General features: G+C 41.6%; 1 protein-coding gene across 16 annotated transcripts in view; it reads left to right on the top strand.

Moving 5' to 3' along the window:
- Window positions 1-24,119, top strand: part of RNF152 (ring finger protein 152) — a 93,115-nt gene that overhangs the window by 58,380 nt on the left and 10,616 nt on the right. For 3 of the 16 annotated variants that reach the window (XR_014952596.1, XM_085571112.1, XM_085571110.1), the window contains one exon: window positions 2,709-8,759. The exons of 6 other annotated variants lie outside the window; for them this stretch is intronic. The gene's annotated coding sequence lies outside the window, so the exon portion shown is untranslated. Of the gene's footprint in view, window positions 1-2,708; window positions 8,760-20,576; window positions 24,110-24,119 lie in introns of those variants that run through there. 7 more of the 16 variants (XM_085571119.1, XM_085571126.1, XM_085571139.1 and 4 more) reach the window with 6 other exon arrangements.

The following is a 24,119-nucleotide window of genomic DNA, read 5'->3' as shown; positions in this document are numbered from 1 at the left end:
AATAATTTAAAAGTCAGACTTTTGTTCTTGGGAGTTTGTGGTATAAATCATGGCCATGATCACTATAAACCATGTCAAACTAGATTAATAAAATAATGTAAAAGTGTCTTAAAAAGTTCCAGATTACTCCAAGGATTGTACACCTTTACAAAATAATTAATAAGACAGATGCTAAAAACTGGTACCAGCTGGTTTTTCTCCTTGCATTGCCACTGTGTGCAAGAGCCAGTATTTGATTACTGAACTTCATGTGTTTATGGAGGAACAATTAACAGGAACATGGGACTGGTCTTCAGCTCTTACCTGAAAGTTTTTGGAGTTCCAGGGATTTTGTCAAGCCTCTGGAAGGTTACTGGGAGAAATGGCTTGTATCAATGGAGACATCTAAACATCTTTAAGAGATGGGGGACAGGTTTTGTTGGGGGGGGGGGGGCGGGGAAAGTAAACAGCAAAAAAACCTGCACACTACTGGCATAGGCATCTCCAGCCTGGAAGGTGGTGGTGAGCCTGTGTGCCTGGGATTTGGTCTGAGCTTGGATTGGCTTCACTTAATCCCTGATAGAACCTTGTTCTCTCTATTTTGTGTGTGGGTTTTTTTTTTTTTTTTTTTGAAGTAAGCATGTTTAGGCAGACCTTCAGGCACTGTTAAGTTGCAATAGCTCCCCTGGGAAAAAAGCAGGTCCTCTGTGGGATGACCCCCATGTTAGGTATGCCCTGCTGGCCTCTCTTCACCCCTGGTTTGCCTCCTTGCTCTCCTCTTCCCCACAGCATCTGTGGTCAGATGCTTAGAGGCAGGGACAGGGGTTGGAAAAACCTGGCTCAGCAGAGGAGGTGGAGAGCCAGCTGATGCCACTATTAATGTTCTTTCAAAATTGATGGATGAGACGATTACAAAATTGCAGAGGGAAGTGAAAGTTAACAGAATCCATGTTTTAATTGTATTCTGGATTGTTTTCAGCAGCCAGCTTCTGAGGTGCAGGACAGATCAAGCATTTTTGTGAGGATGTTGATATGGAGTGCACACTGTACTGTTTTTAAAGAAAGAAAAAGATTGGGCCAGTCTGTTTTCCACACTCTGCTGCTCTCAGTCTTCTTCACTTGTCCTGTGTGCTGGTATGCTGTGTCTAGACAGTAAATCAGATCTGAAATACTGTCCTGATGCAGCTAGGGAAAAAAAGAGGCTCTTGCAAACACCTGTGGTGTCAAGGTCCTCAAACCTGTAAGGGCTACCTAGGTTCTGGACTTGTAATTTCCTCTGTGTGCCCTTCATCCTCATGGAAGGGAGTGAGGATGGTGGAGCTGTCTGCCTGGTGCGTGACCAGCAGTGCTGGCCTTTAACCTGAGGGAGATTCTTTTTCAGCTGATGAAGCTGTCCTGCTCAGTCTGCAAGTAGCAGCTGTGTGTGGCATGAGGTTTTCTGCTGGACAGGTGTTTTACTTGACTATACTTCATCCAGGATTGGACCAAACCACTATCTTCTAAGTTTTGTTTTTCTTCAGGTTTTAAATAAACAAATTTTCTTTGTAGTATTTTTCCTAACTTTTCTTTCTTCTGTTTTTGAGAACTTCTCCCTACGGGCTCCTTAATTCAAACATAACATGCTGTAATTCTGCATGTTTTGAAAAAGTACTTGTGTAGGTGGTTAAGAGAAGAAAGCATCAGTCCTTTTGCTTGCCTTCTGCCTCCTCCCAAGTCAAAAGCTGAGAATGGGACACCTTTCAGGAACGGGGTCTTTAAATTGAAGTCCCAGTCTCAAAGTCCTGTCATCTTCATCAAGCAAGCATTCTTTTCCATCAGCTGCAGGTAGAGTTGCATAAGAGAAGGTATCTTTGGGGTTTTGGAGGGCTGCTCTGTGTCTGAAAATGAATCATTTGGGGTGGAGATGGTCTTATGCCTCAATGCTTTAGCATGTGTGTTTCTTCCATCTGTCTCATACTTTTGTAAGTATTTCTGGAATCCAATTGGGCAGTGAGGGGCTTCCCCCATTTCTCCCTATTTACCTTCATGAGGCAGCAGCTGCCATCCTAGTGGTGAGGTTTAGAAATTTGTTCCTCTGGCTTCCTTTCCTGCTCTGGAGCTGGTTGGTATTTTAATGTCTGTTAGCTAACATTAGGCAGGGTAGCGCACCAAGGAGCTGGACTGCTGTAAGAGGAAAAGTTCCTGCCATTGTTGCAGGGAGGAAAACAGGCTTGTGAGATGTGGTTGTGATCCCTGTGAGTTCCACAGACATCTTAGCTAAGCAGACAGTATATGGGGAAGATGAGCAGTTGATCACAGAGGTTTTCTGACATCCTAAAGAACACAAAGTCTTTGCAGTGTTTACTTTGAAAACATTTTCTCTGCCTTTCCAGAAATGGGCTGTTTACACACAAGCAAATGCTGAGGTTTTGCAGTGTACGTGCTTGTGCTGTTTGTGCTGTGGGCACAGCTGGTAATGCTGATAGGAGGGTTTCTCTTGTTCTGATGCTTGCTGCTTAGAAAGTAGAAATTTGCTGAGTGGCACTGGAAGCCCAGCAATTCTCCTTCCAGTGGGGTATGGAACTGCTGGTGGGGGCTGAGCTGTGCCACAGCTGGACCAAGGTGCTGAAGTGCTGGCACTGTTATTTGGAATATTTAAATCCTTCACACCTTTTTTTTTTTTTTTCCCCTTATCAATACTTTCCAAATCTGTTTCTTTAAAAGAAAACCTGTAATACGCTATTTTGCAGATGCTTGGGAGCCTGTTTTCTTCCTTCTGCCATGGTAGATCTGTTGACGTCACTGACTACAGCTACAAGTTGCTTGTCCAGGTGAAGCTTCTCTTTGCTTTTGTGGTATCAAGCCCTGTTTGGTATGTTTCTATCTGATCCTCACAGAATTTCCTTTTGTTTGCTGTTGTGTATGCCAGTTTCCCTGTAAATGTTATGAGAACTGGCAGTATGGGCCTGATGCCAAGGGTAAGGGACTAATACAAATACATGTATTTTTATTTTGGAAGCTCTTGCAATTCACACTTCGCTGGCAGGGTGGTAATGATGTTTCACAGAAGAATGCCTTTCTTTTCATTTTGATTTCAGAGTGCTCTAACAGAATCCATCCACATTCTTAGGCATGGCAAATGATACACCAGGATCAGGGGCCATTCAGCAGCAGGAGATGGGGATGGAGATGGGCCTGGGGGCATAGGATGAGCCTGAGGCTTGTCCTTGCTAACAGCACTGCTGCGGCATCCCCAGAGCAGGGTGTGATGTCCCTGGGGATCCAAAACAAATTCACGTTTCAATTTTTTAGTCTCCAGGCCTGTGCTGTAGCCATTCTGCTGTGTTGCTTACTCAGTATTTTGTTTTAGGTGGCCTGAAGATGTTTCCGTAGCTGAGCAAAGCATCCTGTGTGAGATCCAAGATCCCTGCCTGTTCAGTGCCTGCCTGTTTGGGTTGTGCAGAGCCAGGGCCAGAAGTGGCTGAGGGTTTGCTTTGGTCCTGGTGCGTGGCTGTGCTCAGCAGGCTTTGAGATGTTCCGAGCATTGTCATGCCGAGCTTCTTCCAGTGGGACATGGCAGCTTTGGCATCCAGGGCTGTGCAGTCTGAGGGCAGTGTTTAAGCTGGAGAGACACTTGATGGGAGGTCAAGATGGTTATTTGCATTACTGATGAGATGATTTGTAGACGGTGTTCATGGCTCTCATTAGAGACCTGTGGAAGATTGGGTTCAAACAGAAGGATCTCTGTGTGTGTGTAATTTATGAGGGCTGCTGCTCAGACCTTCATTTGTACCCTTAATTATCCCACAGTGGCAGTGGGGAGGAGAAACTGGAAAAATGCAAATTGTGTCCTGTGCTTTCAAATGGGAGCAAAGGTGGCCATGGCATGCAGTTCACAGAGGCTTAGATGCTCCTTTATGCTGTGGATCAGCAGTGTAGTGCAGGGGGATCTGATTTTGATATCCTGATGATTGGCTTTCTTTGTATAGAAATACCCATTTTTTAAAAATAGCTGAAATCAAAGGGCCAGGCTCTTTGGTACAAAACTGTTTGTTCTTGGTACTTGTCACATGCTTAGTTGACTGAATTAATCAAATGGAAAATGCTTTTTCCCAAACCAGAAAGATCCCATAAAAAGAAATGTACTCTACTATTTTTTAAATTTAAAAGCAAAATACAAAAAAAATCCTTATTCTCTGCTCCCTTCTCTCATCCTCTTTTTTCTATGTTTCTCTTGGTGGCAAAATGAGAAAAGTAAAAGGTTGAAGAAATGTTTTGTATGGACATTCACACATGTATGTATGGAAGAAAAAAACACAATATATGGATGTTTTTGACTTACCAGAAATAGGCTGGCAAAAAATCAGTGATATATGTAAATTTACTTGTATGAAAAACTTGAATTTAACAGCTTGCAGTAACTGCAAGTTATTCCACTTTGTATTCTGGTGGTACATAAACATTGGCTTACTTTTCCAATTCTTGCCCCTCCATATCTTTTTCTAACTTACAGCACAGCACTTGCTATTTGTGTGAAACTAGTCTAGGGTATTGAATAGGCATGTCCAATTATTTTTCTTTCAGCTCATTGGTTTTGTTTTGTTTTTTTTTTTTTTTTTGCTATTAATTAGTACTAGAGGCGGTGGCAGCTCTTAGTTCTGAAGTGTGCAGGACTGTGTTAATAGGGTCTGAAGTCATGGGTGTGATGTGCTGCATACTTCTGAGATGTATCAGCTTCCTCCCTTTGTAAATCATAAGGTGCAGATCCTTTTATATTTCAGCATGGCTTGTTTGTTCAGTGAAAGGGATGCACGCAGTTGTCTCAGTGTATGAAACTGGTTTTGGATGTTTCAGTACTGCCACACATGACAGAAATTTTGAGCTTCTTTGTGTGAAATGTGTCTCTTCCAAGAGAGAAAAGTCCTTGACTACTTTCAAAATCGGAGTTAAGTAATATTATTCTATGACCACATTAACATTTTCTTTTCTTGCCACTTTTCCAATTGTGGCAAGATTTGCAAACAAGAAAAAAGAAAAGTAATATAAGGGAGCAGATAGTTTTCTGGGGTTTGTTTTGCTTCTTTAGTGCATCCTACCTGCATCTGATTTCTGGCAGTGTTTTGTGACCTTCAGTGGATTTCATGAGTGTTTTCCATTCGAAGCTCCATGCAGACAGAAACCTACAAGCCAGAGCACTGAAAGCTCTGAACTGCCCAAAAGGAAAAGCATCTTGCATCAGCTCTTCCTCTTTTCTCCTGTGTTGGCAAGAACGTTTAAGGCAATTGTTTAAACCAGCTGAGCTTTACTGCAAAAGAATAAAAGGAAAAAAAAAAAACAACTGAACAAAACTGTCAACATTTGGACATAAGTACAAAGAGGACTGACCACTCCTATTCCTCCTCCAACCCCAAATTTATTGCTGGTCTTATTTCAGTACATTTTTAAAGCTTTTGAAGATCAACTTCATCTGAAAACAGAGCTGTGGTTTGGTTGTAGTGCACCTAGGAAGTGGGGATTAGTGTTGTTTGTCAGGATACATGTGTTTAGACTATCTGAAGCTTGAATATTCTTGGGATATTCTCAAAGTGAAAACTGGGAGCCATCTAGGCATTAACTGAAGAAGAAAAGGTCTTAAGTCACAACAATCATAAACAGAAGAAATGCAAGTTGCATTTCTTTAGTGCTGCATAAAAAGAAATTGCTAAACATGTTCATTTGGTAAGCAAACTGTATTGTATTGGCTTTTTTTTTGTAAATGCCCTCATTTCATCAGCTTCTGTTCTAAGATAGATTGCTGGCATGTTACCTTCTGTAGCCAAAAATCAAGAAGAAAGAGGTTTGTAGGAGTAGCAATTTCAGTGGACTGCCTGGAATCTCAAACTGCTTATTAGGTTTCTTTGAATTATTGGGCGATGTATTTGGTAGCTGGTGCTTTGTATCAGAAGTACATAATGTAAATAAATTTAATTAGAATAGTGCTCATACACTTTTGCTGGTCTTTTGACTGGATTTTGCTAGCTTTGTAAAGAACAAAACTCCATGTATTGCCAAAATTTCTTCTTGTGAGCTCCTTTCCTGTAAAAAGCTAGTGTAAAATAGTTCTGTTTTATCAAAAGGAAAGACTAGGAGGCATACTGCTTCTCCCAAAACCACAGAGGTCTCTGCTACTCTGAGGATGAATGTTGGCGATTTCGCTCTTCCTTCATCACAGATCAAGGGTCGCTCTTTGCTGTTGCCTTGGCTGCCACTGCAAGGCCTCCTTACAGATCTTGCACTGGTAGAGGGAGGTGTCCCTGCTTGTTGCATGTTGAGAAAGGATGCCCAGCATCTGGGAGGCACAGACACCATGTTGGAAGCCTTGCACTCTCCAGGAAAGCCGAGGCAAATCAGAAAGAGCTAGAGAAGCGGAGTCCTGCAGTCCACACACTGTCTGCTTCCCAGGTCTTAGTGCAGTGGCTTTTTGGAAGCAGTGAAATTAGATGGCCATGTGCCCAGTGCAAGAAATTATTCACTCCACTGTATTTATTTTTATAGTGAAATTGCATTTTCATATCTCTGTGAGAGAGACTGTAGCCGGATACAAACCCAGTGAAGCATTACTTTTTGTGGACATAGCAACTTTGGCACAGCTGTGATGAAGCTCGCTACTCTCTTCATGAAAACACACTGAGCTGGGAATGCTGCTGGTTTGCATCCTCTCTGAGGAAATTAGGCGATGCAGTTGTGGATGGAAATTGTATTTTGTCACACTCTAGACTGACATTGCTCTGCAGGGAAAGATGCGCTGGACAGGCATAGCTTTAGTAAAGTTACGTGACTGTGATTTCACAGTGAAACGTGGGATTAAGAACTACCTAGAAAATAATTTAATTTCACTTTCTAGTGACTCAGGAATGCGAACATTTTAGATTTGAGGCACATTTCTTAAAGGGGTTTTTCCAGTGCATTGAAATTAATATGCATGTGAAAGCTTGAGAGTATGAAGTCTGTGCTTGTGAATTGGGCAGTTAGTGGTTTGGCCCACCTGCATTTTGTGTTTACATGCAAAGTAATTTGTATTAGCAGTAGGGCATTCCATGTGCATAGCATGTGTTACAACTAATCTGCACACAAACAAAGTAGTTCTGAGAAATATAGGAGGCCATGTAGTTAAGATGGGCTACTTGTTGGAGGTCACTAGATTGTGTCTTGTCTTAAAAACAGAAGAGAGGGAAAAAATTGAGGTGGGGATTACCTGATTGTTTTAGTTAGGATCCAGTCCTGCTTTGAGTAATGCAGTCTGCTCTTGATCTTAGAGAATTACTCAGGGCTCTGTCTCAACTGGTCTCCAAAATGACTCAGTGTAAGAACCGAGGTCATGCGGATTTTTTTTAAAAGACTTAGTGGACTTATTAGGCTGTGTTATGTGGCTTAGTAATAGTTAAGCATGCCCAGTGTTACTGGTAAGAGTTCAACCTTCAGTTTTGTGCTGGAAGCAACTTCCCTTCAAAATGCAGAGATGAGCTGCAGTTGTGATTAGAGATTGTAACATACAAACCCCAAAGCATTGTAGAAATTATGAGGGAAGGAAAGAAGCTGTAGAAACTGGGAGTTAATTATATGACAAGGGATCCACTGAAAAAGCAGATGGCTTAACATTCAGTATTGCAGGGAGAAGACAGACTCTATGAGTGTTTAGTAACTATTTTGACTGAGCCTGTTCATGTGCATATAATATATATTAAAAAATTGTGGCTGCTGTGATTATGTAAAATGGCTTATTATGTAGTTATTAGAACAACAGCGAAATAAGACTTCCAGATGTACTTCTTATGCTCATTACAAACACTCAGTTCCTCTCTCTCCACCTCTGGACATGCCGAATGTGGCTTGCACATTATCTGTGTTTCCCCTTGCTTCCTGCTCGCTTTCTGTCCCTACCCACCTCCTGCCCCTGCTCTGGCCTCCAGCTCCCATAGGGAGTCTGGTGGCTTTTCTCCTGCTGCCTTCTCCATCCTCATCACATACTTCCTAAACTTCAGTAATACAGATGTAAGTCAGGCAGAGTTTTAGTTCCCCTTTAATTTCTGTAGCATTTATAAATTCAAAAGATTAAAAAAAAAATTAATAAAGGTCTTTGTCCAGTGTCTGTTTCCAGATACTGTAAATAATTGGTTAAGACCTTAGATTATTTCTACAAGGAAACTCTTTGTATAAACTTTGCTAAATTCTACATGACTGAAAAAAACATCATCTCTTGACCCTTGACCCATAGTTCCAGAGGGGTAGTTTTACTGAGGTTCAGACTCAGGTTTTGTATTGTAGGAAGTCTGTGTCTACTAAGGAAGACTATCACATACTGTTTACTGTCCAGAGGCAAATTTCAAGTCTGGAAGTGTGAGGCCATGTGCCACTGGGAGGGTTCTCTCAAAATCAGGTTGCCAGACCAGAGGGCAGTATGATCAGATGATCCAGAACATGCAGTGGGGTGTTTTTAGTGGTTTTCATCAATTGCAGGAATACAGAAGGCTACCTGACTGTTCTCAAGGCCTGCTGCACAAATGCACTGAACCAGTAAGAACATATTGAAGCAATGCTCTGTTTTGTGCCTGTGGTATCCATGGATGAGTTTTGGGTTGTGACAAGACCATCTTTGCTTTTGTGTGATATGTTGGCCTTGTGGTGGCAAAGGTTACAGGGTGGCATTGGGTGCCTGTTTGTCCCAGCATAACGTTCAGCATGGTGTGTTTCCTCCAGCACAAGATTGGCTTGGCTTTCTGGCTGAATTTTGGTCCAGAAGAAGTAACCCTTGCCATCAGGGGGTGAGTACAGCATGGATGTTGTATACCATATGTCGCTAAACTGCCTGGTTTAGTAGTGGCCAGCGCTGAGTCCAGAGGAGTTGTTTCCTTTTCAGCTGTGCTTGGTGTTGGCACAGCATAAACTAACCTCAAGCTGCCTGAATACCAGCTTAGCTAATTTATTGTTCTTTGCTGCTATTTGGTCTTCCCAGCACAGACAAACATAACTTAATTTCTCCTCTTCAAAGGCTGTTATTGCTGCTTTTTTAATTTCTCCCCCCACTCCCAGTGACACCTTCAGTAATATTTCATTGCCATGCAAAGTGAGGAAAGCACTTTGTCAGCAGCCTACTTCAGGCAGAGAAATTTATATCTTTGAGAAGCATATCTACAGAACAGCAATTACTCAGATCATCAATATTTATACAGCAGATAATAGACATCATGGACAAGATGAATATTGTCACAAGCAATAGCTGTTGGGGGGGGGATGCAAAATATAATTGCTAGATTTCTTTAAATGGGATAATTATTTAACTTTAAAGTAGTTGGTGAAAATATCATAGAGTCTGAATTAACTATTGAGTGGGAGTTCATAGAAAGCAAGGAAATGCCCCCTCCTGTCTACCCTCAGTTCACACAGCAAAAGCTGCCTGATGTATTGTCCCTTGCATGTGGTTTTAGCTGAAGGCACTAATGGTGCCAGTTTCTGAATGAGGAATCATATAAAATAACAAGAAAGCAATCAAGCAGCTTATTTTGAAAATTAATTTTTGTTATGTCTGCTGTGGATGGGCACTTCTGGTTGAGATGCAGACACAGTCACACATGCTTTGATTTTAAGAGCACAACCCTAGTGCTCAGGGAAAGGTGGCTGTGCTAGGGCAGGTTTTTTTACCAGAGCTGTGCAGCATCCTGCCTCCAGCCCAGTGAGTCCCTGCCTGGCCTCCTGGCCGGAGGGACAGCCCAGGTCATGGCTTCCTGTTTGCACAGGAGATGTAGCTCCTGAATTCTGCAAAGAGAATGCCTCCTCTCACCCACCCTTTTTAACCTTTTAATGACACTGTGATTGTTAGTGGGGCTTTCATTCACTGGCAGGAGAAGTTGCTAGCTTGTCCTGTTTTTGAGCTGTATTAAGTCAAAAACTAAAGCCCACTGCATGTGGGCTGTTTGCTAAAGTTCATTTATTTGATGACTTTTTTCTTCTGCTTGTGAAATGCCTCTGCATAGCTCCATTTTTTCTTTGTACTGACTAACTCTTCACGTGTGACTTCATATGAGTATCTGAAACCCTACACCCTCCTGACTTCTTTCAGCTGAGGGAGAACAGCAGATGGGAAGGTACAGTACTCAGTGTTTAGCTTAGTTGGGTTGGCTGTCATTTGTAGCATTAATCACATGGTTTTCAAAACGTTAATACAACTTGCAAACATTTGCAACAGAGTTGGTCCACCGCAAAAAGTACAGCAGTATCAAGCCTCTGGGCTGTGTTCTGTGTGATGCATATAACAAGGCTTCTTGTGCAATGCCCAGAGAAATGCTGGAATAGGATTTGTGAAAGCTGGCATCCTAAATCAGGAGACACATGAACTGGCTACAAGGGAGGATCAAGATGAGGACTTTTATGTTGGTATCCCTCTTTCTGTTGCACAAAAATCAGCTAAACTGCTCCTTTGTGTTCCTTCCTGGAGTTAGGTATCTTCTGTTGAATTGTAAGCAGTGGAGGAGCTAGGGCTTGCTCTCTCTCAGTTAGGTCTGATACTCAGCCCAAAGGAAGGTAAGGCTGAGTTCCCACCTTTGCCTAGCAGCTTTTGATCATGGATATTTTTCTCTTCATAGGTAAACCCCTTAGACTACCTGGATTCTAGCCCTTTTTCAAATTAATTTTTAATATAAAATAATTAAACAATTATTGGAGCAGGGACGGGAACTTCTTCACCCTACAATCACTTTTCCTTTCTCACCTGGATATTGAATTATGCACTTCAGAGTGGAATGGGGTTAAGGAGGAGGCATTGGTGAAGCTCTCCTGAACTACTGAAATTCGTGTTACTTGAAACTTTAATCTGGGAGAGGGGAAAAGAATATTGTAATTTAGTCAGATTTGCTCCTAGTGTAGAAAAGTTTCTTTCTGCTGTGAGCATACCCAAGTTCTTGTGTGGGTTCACTGAGTCTGCTACTGGCATGTGGCTTGGGGAAGTCCTGACCCTGCTGCATGCAGCTCAATTTGAACTGAAGGTGTGTTTAAAGCTAAATTTGTAGGCCAGCTTAGATCTTACTACTGCAGGTAAAAAGCTGAGTTCTCCAATAACATCAGTATTAATAGTTAAGATGCTCATTTCAGTGCATAACTGCATTAATAGAGGTGGTTTCTAAATCGCAGATCACAGACCCAGTATTGCAACTATGTGTGTTTCAGCTTTTTCTAAAGTAGTACCCCCATAGCTTTTAATGATGGTGGTGTAATCTTTGATGGGAATTTAAACTTGCAGTCGACAGGCTCACTTTCTTAGTTACCTTCTCCAGATCCCTTTGAGGTAGCCACTCTTGAGACTCTGTTGAAAGACTGTCTGCAAAAGGGTTAATTTAAACATTATCATCTGCCTGAGGTTCTGTCTTGAGGAAAGTAAGACTAGACACCCTTTGGAAAGACTACTGCAATTCTCAAGCCAGCCCCTTACGTAGGTGAGCCAGCCCTGTAGCAGATGCATTCATTGCTCCTCCAGGTGCATTGCAGCTCAGAATAACTTTTTTTTCAGAGTAAGAAGAACAAGGGGCCATTGAAAAGAGCAGATTATCAGGACTGCTGATAAACTAGATTATTGGATTGTGTTGAAATAATGAGTTTTTTCATCAGGCTAGATTATTTGTCATCAGACTAATTCTCTGAATAGGTTTGCTTTTTTTTTTTCATTGTGGTAACTTTCACAGAGATCCTGGAGATGATGAAAAGGATTGCTATCCTCTCGTGTTTAATGAGGTATTTGCTGTGTTTTGGCTGTCTTGTCCCATTGCTCAGCCCTGACATATTTATATTCTAACTGGAGGATGAGGTATTAGTGGCATGAGGAAGTGGTGTTTGCAGCATCCAGAAGCCATGAGCCTCTCTTAATTCCATTCCACTTCAGTGTCAAGCACTGGGGCACCACCATAAAGACTCTACGCCAAGGCCTTTCTGTCAGCCCGGGGCAAACTAGCTAAAGCCTCGAGAGGTTTTGGTGAGTCAAGTGTGTAAAGATCCAGTCCTGTGTAGTGATTTTCTTTTAAGGCAGAAATGGGAAGAACTGCATGGTGAAGGATGGGGTCAGGGATATATTGCTACAAAGCTTCAAGAATGTTCTTAGAAAAATTCCTCCTCTTTAGCTTCTGAGCAGTACAAGGGTGAACTTGTTTGCCTCTTCAGTTGGTTTTAAGCTGGTTTGAGGATTTGCCCTGCACTGCCTTTTTTAGAAGAGTTTTTCTGCATCTTAATTTTGCCAAAGTTCATTGGTTTATTTTATGGAGGGACATGCCACCCCCCCCCCCCCCCCCCCAATCTCCTTTCACTGAAAAAAAGAACTGAAGGGTTAGATTTAGGAATTCTAGCACCATACCCCACGGGAACTGTAATTAGTATACTTTACTTCCTGTTTGTCCCTTGGGGTTTGGTTTTATGGCTGACTTCAAGCTCCTCTTAAAGTTTAGTTGCCATTGTGGTTGTGGGAGATGCAGTTTAGCTGGGAAGCCCATTCCCTGTTGGAGCTTGGGAACAAGGGTCATCCTGTCTGCAAGTATCTTGAGCTGGAGTAAGCAGCATTCCACAGTTCTGAAAATGGACTACCAAATTTCCAATATTTAGTAGAAAGGCATCACTTCCTTTAGTACAGGTGGCATAGCTGTTCGTTTCATATAAGTCATAAGGTATTAATTTGAAAATTGATAAATTTTCATGAAAGATCACTTGTCTCTATTTTTAATTAATCATCTTACCACTTTTATGGGCCTGTCCCCACTAACAAAGTGTGATACTAGGATACTGAAATTGGTTGTGAGCTCAAAGTGTAGCACGTAGGGGATGTGATATGATTTACCTGAGGAGACCTCTTGTTTGGCATAAATATTTCTGATGTGGAGTGGAGCTAAACTGGGAAGAGAAATAAACTACTCTTCAGATTTCAGATTTTACTTTCTGAAGTGGATAAGATTCCCTTCTTGAAATAGAAATCAGCAGAAATGCTGGAATTATGTTAATTGAACAGACTGATGGTCTGTGGAGTAGATGTGTCAGTATGAAGTTTAAGGATGTATAGAAGAGGGAAGCTGGTCAGAAATAGCAAATTAGTTAGAATTCAGTGAAGTTGTATTACTCACAAATTTCCTTTCAATAACCAACAAACTATTTTTATGAGGACTGCTTAGATCTGCTACTTTTATGGCTGGCTAATTAGCAACCCCCTTCAGGAAGAAAAATGACCCTCCTGAAAGTCTGCAAGCATACAGAAACTTGGATTTTTTTAATCCTCTCAATTTCAAGGTGTCTTCTGCCTTTCAGCTTACAATCTTTTGCAAGCTGTCACTCTCCCTGTTTGTGTGACTTCTACAGAAAACACAAGTAATAGTTGTTGAAAGGGAACTTTAAAATAGATCATGAAATATAGGGCATGTCAGGATGATTTTGAGGTGTTCTTAAAAAATCCAGTGGTTTTCTTCTCTGAAAGCTTTTGCTGAATGTTTGAGATTTAGCCTTCCTCCTCTTTATCTAAAGGTTGGGAAGGTCTGTTCCTCTTGGACATCACGTCACACATGTTGGCATTTGGGAATTTGACCACGATGGTTTCTCTACTGGCAGGATTCCTGGGCAAGTCTGGCTCAAATCTGGTCTTGAGAGCAGTTACTGTGAAAGGAACTTCACCCAGCTCAGTGGAACTGTTTTGTATGGAGTGGCCAGTGGCAGAAATAAATGCTGGCAGAACTGGACCTAGGCTGGTTATCACAGCTTTAAAGAAATTGTGCGCTCACCTACAAACTGCGCTACATTTCCTTAAACTCATGTATAAATTTATAATTATATTAATGCATAAATTAATTCATGCTATGATACTGGTGCTCCTGAACATCATTGCAAAGTGAACAAGTGCAAAGCATTTTGGTAAGAAAATGTGCATTTTAGGAGTTTCTTTTGACCATGTTCAAAAACAGTTTAGGGAAGAGACTCCCTCACATTGATTTGCCTCTTGGAGTCCCAAAGTACTGTGCAGATCTCTCCTGATGCAGCTGCATCCCTGACACAAGAAGCTGTGAGCTGGGCTACTTATGGTAGTGAGGAGTTATTTGAAGCAAAATTAGAATTGTGTGGGATACTGGCTTTCGTTCCTTATGTCCTTATGTTTTGAGTTAGTGTGACCCAAAAATAAGTAGTGGTGTTTGGTGAGAGGCCATGGAAATGTAATCCCACAACTACAGGAACTTCATGGTTGTAGCTCTTGGGAGGAGCTGCAGTAAAAAAACCTTCTTATCTTCTATGTTAATGGGTGGTTATGAAATGAGAACAAAAAAATTAGGGATCATGAACTGGCAATTTTAAGAAGACAAATCTACAAATTTGTCCTTTAATAAAATTATAATACTGTTGCTTTTTCAAATGAAGAGGGACACAGAGGTCCATAGCTTGTACTTGTGCATTTTTAAATCAGGATATAATGCTGAGTTGGAGTTTTTCAGCTCACTTCTTTAAAGTCCTCATTTTCTAGCATTCATGCTGATTTCTTTTGTGTCATTTTAAACAATACACAATAGCAGTTTTCCATCAACAAAGACCTTTGCATTTCAGTGGCCTTTACTGCTTTCTTTAGAGGAGTTATACATTCAACATATGGGAATGAAAATATTTAATGATTTTTTTTTTCTTAAAAGGGGTCTTATGCCTGATTCTTAAAATTGTACAACTCACACCTGTGTCTTGCACCTTTGTTCTTTATTTTGAGGTGCCTGAAAGTCTGCTTGCAAAATCTGAGCTCATTTGCAAAAGTCAAACTAAAAAAAGAATATAGGTGGATAAAACTATTGTCTTTAAAGCAAGAAGTTTTTATTCTAATGTTCCTCCTTTGGTCTCTTACCTCTATGAAATATATGATATTTCCTTGCAATTTTCACAGAATCACATTACTTACAAAGAGATTGACCCTTTTCATATCTATTGACTAATCAGTGCCAGAGAATTTTGTGTGCTTTTCTGAACCCATTTAGAATGAACTTGCCTGCTTTTTGCTGCTTGGCAACGATAAGGCTCCTGAGAGTCCACACTAATTGCAGTCCTCACTAAGAGATGGAGGTTTATTGCACCTAATAGCAAGGAGAATACTGAAGCCTCATCACCCCTTAGTTCTGCTTCCCAATCAGATGGGTGGGATATTGAGGAGAGCATCCATGCATCTGTTTGGGGACATCTGTGGAAACAGGAGATTCAAGTAAGTTCTTTGAGCAACAACTGTGTGACTGTGAATTTAGAAATACTTCCGGTATTAAGCAGTTATACACTTCATTGCTGCTCTGTGTATGGATTAAGTTATGCTTCATAATTTGTCTTCCCACAGGTGAATATTTTACTGTCCACATCTACAGTGAGATAGCAGCTAGGAAGGCAGAGTAAGCATGAACAGTTGCCTCATTCTTCTTTCCATGCTGTCAGCCCATCTTTGTGTATTAAAGATAACTTACTCTAAGAACATGTTTTGAGCAAGCTTGTCTGCAGAGCATATACTGCATAAACCTTGAGCTGCATTGTGCCTCTTTCAGTGGGTGATACTAGTGCACCATCAAGAAAAAAGATGTTTGTAGCTTGTAAGGAAATGAGTTTGAAATTCTAAATACAAAGAAGTTCCCTAAACACAATGGATGTCATGGCACTGATTGTGGGGCCTGTTCTGCAAGAAGGACACATTACTTTGGTTTCCTTTGTTGTTCATATACACAGATATGACCGTAAACTTTTCCAGTTTTGTGTCTATTTATGTTTTGGGCCAATTTGGAGGGAGGGGGGCAGGGAAATGCCACTGATCCACTGACATATACAGTAGAAGAAAGGAAATTACTTTCTGACAGGTCTTTTCTGCTATTTCCACATGAGAAGATGGATCCCATGGTACAGGTTTGCCTTTAAGGAGAGTTTAAGCAGTAAATACTTTGCTTATTGTAAGAGGGCTAGTTATTTTCCATGTTTGTGTAACTTTTAGGTAATTCATAAAGACTTCTGATAAAAATGCAGGCTTTTTTCTTTCCACCCTGTTGTATGAACCTTCAGTACTTTCAAACTCTAAATTTTTCCAGGGTAGAACAATGTGAAAATTCATCTTTGTCAAATGAAGCAATTCATTACCTCTAAATGTTGACTGCTGTGCTTGATGCCTAGAGTTGGACAAAACAACTGTCTTGCTGTTTTGTTTAAAATTTCCTTTTCTAAGGGAACGGCACAATCCTTCTGGGTTTAAGGATACCTCCTTCATCAACAAACACTTGCACAGTGTTCTCAAGAGTGTAATTTTGAACACTGAATGATTGGGAGTGTTTTCAGCAGGAGCAACATAAGCGATTACTTTTAACAGTTGGATGGAAGATGCAAAGGCCAGGGGTTCCACAGCTCTTTGAGGTGGATTTATTTTTTCTGGCTGCTAAGACATCTAGATAGAGGCTTTACTGACAGTCCTTGTTTGGATGGAAGAAGTGCTGGTGTGACTGATGCTGCTGTGGGAGGTGTGTGAGTGTTGGGGCAAGGCAGAAGGCTCAGAGCAGGGTGGGTGTCTTCACCTGGTGGCTTGGGGAGCCATCTGTAGTGACACTTCCTAGCCATGCAGGTGAGCGCTACAGCTGTTCTGTGTGTGTAGGGCACAGCTAAAAATAAACACAAAGGAGCTGGTCTCCTAATTGCTGGGGTTTGTTTTTTCTTGGTGGTGCTGTCTTAAAGCAGTAAAAAACAGCATTACTTCAGCTCTGTCCTGTGTTGGGAGGAGTGTAGGAGAGTGGTGGGAGGCAGCAAGATGCTGGCACTTCTGCATGTACAAGATGGGAAAGCCACTGTAGGTGCCCTATGGGAGTTCTCCCCTTGGTCAGGGAGCAAGTAATGAGCTCAGTGCTTTGGGTGTCCTTTGGATGTGTCCCTTACTCGCTTCTAGAAGGGTCTGCACAAGGTGCATCTCAGCGTGCTGCTGCATCCTACCCAGCAGCAAGGTAAAAGCTGGGAGACTGGCAGAAATTTTCCCTGCTGTTTGGGAGAGGGAAGGTGGAGACGATCATCCTAAACCAAACCTCCTGAAGGGTGCTGAAGGCGTAGTGGGCCAGCCAAGCAGAACTGGCTTCCTTGGTCCCGCGAGCCCTGGTGATTAATGGTTTGTATTCTGGCGTGCCACCTGCTGGCACCTCTCTCTTTTCTAGATGCAGCTGCTCCAGAAGATGATAACACAGAGCAAAGAAGCATGAATGTTAATAATAGGAATAACAGTACTAATTATTTGTATTGATCTTTACATTATTTTTTAAATCATCATGGTACTTATGGATCCTGTTTATTGGCAAAGAACACAGTCTGGCTGGTGTTCTTAAAACTTGGCCTGGAAGAAACTGGCAGAGGCTTCATGGCTTAAAAAATAGAGAGCACAGTGTGAAGGAGTGGTTTAAAAAATAGAAAATTGTTTTTCCAATCCATGCTGTTATTTGGCAAAATATGAATAATTTTTTTAAATTTATGGCTTGCTTTAGTAAAAATGTTTGTATCGTTTCTGTGGTGTGCAAAAAAAAACCCCAAAGGCAATAACAATTCAATTGAAAGACACCTGACAGGGAAGGCGCTTAGGCAAAAGTTAAGAAAACACTGACTCAACTCTAAAAAGTAAAAAATATGTCAGTAAAGTAATTTCAAAAACCTTTTGGCTGTATAGCAAGAGATATTGTAGTTTGTATCACAAAGCAGATCTTGGTCCAGAGCCGAATTTTTTTTTTCATCCCACTCAAGAACGTGTTTTGGCAATATAAAAGAGGCAGTTTTTGATCCTGTTTTTTAACACTGATTTTGCATCTGTGGGTCAAAGCCTAAATGGGTGTTGTCAGTGTGGTGCCTTTGGCACCAGTTTGGTTGTGTGCATTGGCTTGCCAATGTTCAGTGTGCCACTGTAACACACAGATATGATGCTGTAACAGAAATTAGGTAAAGAACTCAATTGAGTGGAAAATGGTCAGATCCTGCAAATATGCATAAAAAGCTGTGTGTTTTCACACCATGTCTGAGATAATCTCATCCAGTGCAACACTCTAGACGTTTTCTTTTTCCCTTCTTTAGTGAGCTGTCCCTAAGGCACCTCTTTGGGTTCTAACTGCTATTCAATGTGATAGAATCACAGAATTGTTTAGGTTGGAAGAAGCCTTTAAGATCATTGAGTCCAACCATTAACTCAGAATTACCATGTTCACCACTAAACCATGTCCCCAGGTGCCAGATTTCCACATCTTTTAAACACCTCCAGGCACAGTGACTCCATGACTTCCCTGGGCAGCTTGTTTCAATGCTTGACAATTGTTTTAGGGCATAATCTTTCTCTAACATCTAATCTAAGCCTCTTCTGGTGCAACCTGGGGCATTTCCTCTTGTTCTGTCACTTGTTACCTGGGAGAAGAGCCCAACCTCACCTCACCACAACCTCCTTTCAGGCAATTTTAGAGAGTGATAAGGTCTCTACTGAGCCTCTTTCTCTCCATGCTTAACACCCCCAGCTCCCTCAGATGCTTCTCATCAGATTTTTGCTCCAGACCCATCACCAGCTCTGCTGCCCTTCCCTGGACACACCTCAATGTTCCTCTTTTAGTGAGAGGACCAGAAATGAACACTGGATTCAAGGTGAAATACATGTTGGAAATGTGTGGTAAGGTTTCTTTGATGTAAGGCTTCAAAAGTAATTAATGATCTTGGGATGTATGCTGGAGAACATTGGGATGAGTGTAACTTTTATTTTAAGAAATCTGTGAACCACCTGTATTTTGCAAGAAACACTTGTAAAAACCAGCAGTCCTATTGACCATGTGACAAACAACTGCTCACTTTGAAAATGTAAAAGGTTTATTAAACCTTGCCAAAAATACAACAAAAAGACTACATAAGGAAAAATTTGCAGTGCTGGGAACTGCCCTCATGAGTACCACATGGTGGGTTCGTCTTCAAGATGGATGCTCTGTCTTTTATACCCCTGGGGGTTGCATCAGCCAACCCTGGCCCCTCCCAAAGTTTATCAGTCAGCATGGGTGGAGATTGCTTTCTTGTAACTTGATTGAAGGTCAGGTGTTGCCATGCCTCACCCCCCAAGCAACCAGCTTTTCCATTCCCAGCCTCCCCATGGAAGGGGCACACGTGTGTGCCTTTTTCTGCCTATCTTGGACAACCCAGGCTGTCTGATGGCAACAATACAGAGGTGGGGGGAAGGCAACTATGGGGAGAACAGAGGACATCTAAACTACAATAACATAACTATACATCACTAAAGCTTTCCATAACATTCACACAATAGTCATCCCTGAGTTGTAAGATCCAATCATCTTGTTATCCATCTACAACAACCACATAGTCCTCTTCTGCTTTTGGTCACATCGTGAAATGTAACTTGTAGGTTGAAAATGCCTCATGTTGTGATTTTATTTTTAAGCCAAAAAAGCTGAATCACAGTTGTTGAAAGCACACTTCCATAAAACTGCAGCTGATAGTTTCAGCTGATAGTGTATCTCATTTGCCTTTGTTAATCTAGGAAAGCAAAAAAAGTCGTGGTGTATCACTAGACTTAAACGTTCCACACTGAGTGGTAGAGCAGTGTGAGAGACTGGCTCGGCCAGTGGCTGACCATATCAGAAGAAAAATTATTCCAGAGTTGGTACAAAAAGCTTGATTTGTCCATTACCTTATAAAAAGTTTCTTCTGAAAGAAAACAGTCAAATTAAAATGGAAGTTGAAATGAGCTGACGTCTTAATGGAAATTTCCATTTTTGCTGAAGGACAACGTATTTGCATAATTTGATCTGAAACTGCCAATGAATTTGTTCACCTCAAAACTTTATTTCTTTAGTTAGCTCTAACTCTCATGCAGAAATCATAAGACTGGACTGCAAATCAGAGACTAAAGTTTAGGGGTTCCTACCTAACTGGGATCTGAAGTTCATGTTTTCAGGCTTTTCTTCAGATAAATGGGACTAGCAGCCTTCTTTTTACAGAATATTGCCTTGATTGTCCATACCCCTGTGAGCCTAGGACTCACTGTGGCCATAGGCTATCAGGATTTTGATGATGTGTTGAGCATTAGCAGCATTATGTTAGTTTCTTTGTCTACATTTGTTGTGCTGTTACATTGGAAGGACTGCAGAACCAAGCAAAAAATTAAGAGGTGTGAAGCAGTTTGCTTTGCTTTGATTGTTTTGCTCTATTGTGGCATAACACAATCCTTTCTGATCATTTGCACTCCTTCATACAGCAAAAATGCTGTAAGCTGTTAGTTTAAGTGCTGCCAAATGGAGGGTATTATCACACCAGGATGTTTCAAAAGCCGATTTTGACTGGCAGAAGTATGATGGGTGATGTCTGGCCTAAACTTTCAAACTCACTGTAAAGAATGAAATACAACATAACGAAGCTTGGCAGGTCTGATAAACTTCATGCAGCTACAGGAGTGGCTCTTGGAATTCAGTACCATCTCTGTGAAGGAAAACAACAGTAGGTTTCACATAATGTGGTCAGAAGTAGTTCATCTTCCCGTGCCTGAGCATTTGAGCAGCCAGTTGCCAGTCCCCACTGCAGTGTGTCTGCCACAGCAGAAGGGGTAGCAGCTCTGAGCTCAGTGTCTCAGAGCTGTAATTTATCTCAGCCCACTGGAGAGGGTTGTGGTAGTGCTAACCTGAGTTCTGATCATTGCCCTTGAGAGAGAGCACTGCTTTTTTTAGCTGCAAGTCTACTTCTGTCTGAAGACAGTGCTGGTTCATAGGGTGGAGAGACTGGGTGCAAATCTCCCCAGTCTGTTCTAGGCTTCATTCTAGAAGTCCATCTTTGGGCGTCTTGTTTCTGTCATGGGCATTCCAATGCCCATGGACATGGAGAGAGCCAGGAGCCTTTCCTAGTCTTAGTTTGTTGTCTCACCACTAATCTGCAGTTTGACCTGGTGGTGCTGGGGCTTTGTGTGACTGTATGGAGCTGGTTGGGATAGTTGATGTGTAACCAGTTTGTTTAGTTGCAGCTTTTTTGGGAAGGTTATTGTTGTGTTTCTTCAGATCACACCTTTTCAGTGAAGTGTAGGGGAAGTGAAAGTGTCAGCACTTGGAAATTACCTTGATCTGCCTGTGGCTTCTGGCATGGGTTCTGTATTGGTGGTGTTGATGGATCATATGTTAAGTATGTAGATGTACAACTGACCTCAAGAGCATGTATCATCCCATTAACTTCCCTGGCTAGAATCAGGTCATGTGCTTCATAACTTGTCTGAACTGGAACTTGTAGAGTGTGTAGTGACAGGTAGAAACATGTGGTTTTGGAAGTAATTATTTATCTGGTATAGACTGCTGCATCTCTGTGGAGGATTTTACTGGTCTAAAGACAAAGAGATAAATCATGAAATAGGAAATAATCAATATTATGCAGTTCAGGCTTGATCTGACTCTGCTTGTGATCCATATTTGCAGTAAGAGTTGGACTATTCCCAAAATTCAGGAATCGAGAGTGGTATTAATATTACAAGTTGACAGAGTGTTACAGGGTGAATGATTAGTTTCCAATAAGAAAGGAGCTTTTGGATCAGTTCCAGTTCCTTTTGGTGTAATCTGCAAACCTGAATGACCAGTGCTGTGACCTGGAATAGCTGTAGTGTTTATCAGAGGCCAAAACTTCATGAAGATCATGATTTGTCTGCATTATGAAATGACAGAGCCATTGACCTTGAGGAGGCATATTAGTTGTCTACCTTCCCCTCTCTTGTGAAGATGAACTCCTGGAAGCGGTGGTTTGGCGTTGGCACAGCTGTTTCTCATTCTCTGTTGATAAACAGGGGGCTTTACTCCTTTGTGCTGCCCACTTAGAGGACTGCAGGAGAAAGGTAAAAAGAGGAACAAAGCTCCCTGTGCCCTTCTAATCTCTTTCAGACCTTATTCTACCAATTATGATGTATGAAAAAAGCTAATGTCCTTATTTACTGTTGTGGGGCTTTTTACAAAATATTTTCCAATTCTTTAATTCCATCTATTTCAATGTAAAAGGATATATTACTTTGACTCCCCTAGATCTATTGTGCTTTCCCCCCCCCGGCTTTTTCTGAAGCAAAAAAAGGAAACAACCCCTTACTGCACTTTAAGAAAACAAACCCCAGGCCATCCCAGGCCTTGAGAGCAGCCATGTGGAGGTAGATCACATACTTGTCCTCAGGGAGACTGTGCTGGATGAGTGCAGAGAACAGAAACCATGTTAAGCACACGATGGAGGGGTATGAGATGTGGGCACAGAGCAGACACAGCAATTAAAACTGTCATTTAAAGGTCTTTTGTTTCCTGAGGTAAGTGTGAAACTGAGTTTGCAGTTTTTGCATTGTATAGGCAGTGTATGAACATGTGAGCATTGATTCCTTTGCTTACTGTTTGGACCCATAGTCAGGTAGATTTTATCCTAGTTTTATCAAAATCTACTCAATGACCTTGGAGAGCTGTAGCACTCTCTCCTCTAATTATAGACTAGTGTCTTAATAGACTCAGTGACCCACTGACCTGTATCAGTGAGAAAAGTCTGCATTTGAGCTTTATTTAAAATTATTTTTTTTTTTGATGGCGTATTTTGTAAATCTAATACAAGATCCTTGGGAGGGAGGGAAGAATCTTTTAATTAAGTTTCTATTTAGGTATCTGGCAAATTCTATCAATGGCAGATGAAGCATAAAGCTCTAATGGGAGAGTAAAATTTGTAATTTAAGTGATCAGGTGCTTCATGCCTCTCTCAGCAGTTTGAATGCCACAGTAGTATGTCATATTGCTGTAAGTGAAAATCCCTTAGAAAGAGGATGTTGCATTGCATTTGAAAGCTCTTACTGAGTGTGCATTTAGCACTAGTAGCTCCTCCCATATTTTGTGGGATTTTGGCCTCAGTGACGTAACTTGTGACCTCACTTTAAGTTTGGGAAGCAGTTTCTAAATCTATCTTTGCCAGCTACCTAACCACTTGCCCCTTATGTCCTGGTCATAAATAGCTACTGGTGCTGCTTTTATTCAGGGCTGAGAGGTAGAACTCTTCACATCACACCTTCCACTGCCATTCTTTACTATGTTGGTTTGAATGGCAAATGGATCTCTCACTTGGTAGTGGAAAAACCTGGCCTTTCATTCTTCTCATCCTGGGGTTTAGAAGTGAGTCAGGCATAATTAAGAGCAGCCAACAAAATTGAGGAAGTGCTAATTGCCCTGCAAGCATCGTGCTCAGAGTGGGCTGTAGAAATGAACTTCAGCCCCTGGGATGCTTTGAATGCTGGAGATTCTGTTTATTTGCAAAATTCGAGGTACCTTTTTATGTCCTGCGCTGGAAAATTTTCAGATGTGGTATGTGTTGGGACCACAGTCAGGTCTTTAGTGCACCCCTCATGGAGAGAAGGAAACTTAGAGCAGCAGGAATGGTGAGAAGTACCATCACACTCCTTTTAGCAGGGCAGAGCTGCACCTGGAGGTGCTCTGCCTGCATGGAGCGGGACTAGGAGATTTAGAGAACCATAGCTTGACAATTGATGTTGTCAAAAACCTGCAGACAAATCAGAGTTGGGCTGGTGAGGAGCAGATCATGCTCCCATCACCTGGCCTCTGGGATCACCTGCTCAGAGAGCTGCTGAGAGGCAGGAAAGATATCCGCTCTCTGTCTCTGCCTGTCTGAAATGGGCATATTTCTGTGGAATATTTTAATTTCAGAAAATGTTTTTTACTTGTAAAGTGCCTCATGTGAAACTGTCTGATGAACATACCATACAGAACAGCTGTACTGTTCTGCCTCAGCACGATGAAATGTTTGCTGACCTGGCGTGTTGCAGGTGATTAGAAGTGTTTGCTTCTGGAACAAAGTGCAGCTTATCCTGGTCATATTTGACCAAAATAAGGTCTTTGGAGGTAGAGAATGTGGACGTGTCAAAGTTTGCAGATAAAAAGAGGGAACAGTGCAGCTGGTGATGTGAGATGGAACATGGAGCAGCATGTGAGTCTCTGTTTTCTCTAAACATCAAAGGCTGGTGTTTTCACCTGATCTGTTTTTGCTCCAAACCCATAAATAGACATTTATTACATCTCATTACATTCCTGTAGGTGACCTTTCAGCCTCTGTCTCCTCTTCCTAGAGCTGGCTGGTGACGATTTCTAAGGTAAATACTG

This window comes from Lonchura striata, chromosome 2, assembly GCF_050655825.1.
Source record: "Lonchura striata isolate lonStrDom1 chromosome 2, ASM5065582v1, whole genome shotgun sequence".
In the NCBI taxonomy this organism is placed as follows: domain Eukaryota; kingdom Metazoa; phylum Chordata; class Aves; order Passeriformes; family Estrildidae; genus Lonchura; species Lonchura striata.
The sequence above is the reverse complement of the archived record's forward strand: the minus strand, read 5'-3'. Positions and strand labels throughout refer to the sequence as shown.